Here is a 936-nt window from a genome sequence, read left to right as displayed (position 1 = left end):
CCTAAGAGCTGCCTATACAGCCATTCCTCGAACTTCAAGACCTTATACCTCCAAATGTGTTCCGTGGTGTAATTCCGATTGCACTAAAGTGCTTCGCTTAAAACGTGCAGCCTGGAACAGTTACCGCAACAAAAGAGGCACCCCTAATAAACTATCAGCCTTTATCTTTATCAACTATCTCCTTTAAAAGAGCATCCGCCTGTCTTCGTCGTACAATCCGGAACAGTAAAACAAATAGCTGGCGAAATCGTTTCCTCAATTACATCTACATCTATCTCAGCTGTTTGGCACCGGATCCATAAACTATCAGGCAAACATCCCCCACCCTTCCAGCTCCCGTCTCCATATTCGAGATACTCTCATCTCTGATCCTCTCAAAGTCACAAATGAACTAGGTAACTATTTCAGTCAGTAGTGGTTCTCACCTTTCTCCACACTTCTCTTCTATTAAGACCATCAGGGAATGCACCCCCATCATCTTGACCCAATCCTCTGCTGAGTCCTATAATGCTCCTTTTTCTTCCTCTGAACTCGATGCTGCCTTACAGTCATGCCGCAACCCCCATGAAGGCCCTTGACGGTATTCACTACCGTATGCTCCGACACCTTCCATCTTCCTCGTTCTTTCCTACTAACTATTTTCAACCACATATGGACGTCAGGAAATTTTCCTTCTCATTAGCGAGAAGCTCTTATCCTCCCCATCTTGAAACTCAGTAAATCGGGTACCCTCCCCCAACATTACCCGCCCCATCGCTCTGACTAGCTGCTTGTGCAAACTACTAGAGCAAAATGGTTAACTTCCGCATATGGCATCTTGAATCTCACAGTCTTCTCTCTCCTTCCCAATTTGGTTTCCGCCGTGCCCGAAGTACAGCCGACCCCCTTGCTCATTTTGAGACATATTACATATGCATTTACACGCCATGAATCCTT

Source organism: Penaeus monodon, chromosome 11, assembly GCF_015228065.2.
Source record: "Penaeus monodon isolate SGIC_2016 chromosome 11, NSTDA_Pmon_1, whole genome shotgun sequence".
In the NCBI taxonomy this organism is placed as follows: domain Eukaryota; kingdom Metazoa; phylum Arthropoda; class Malacostraca; order Decapoda; family Penaeidae; genus Penaeus; species Penaeus monodon.
The sequence above is the reverse complement of the archived record's forward strand: the minus strand, read 5'-3'. Positions refer to the sequence as shown.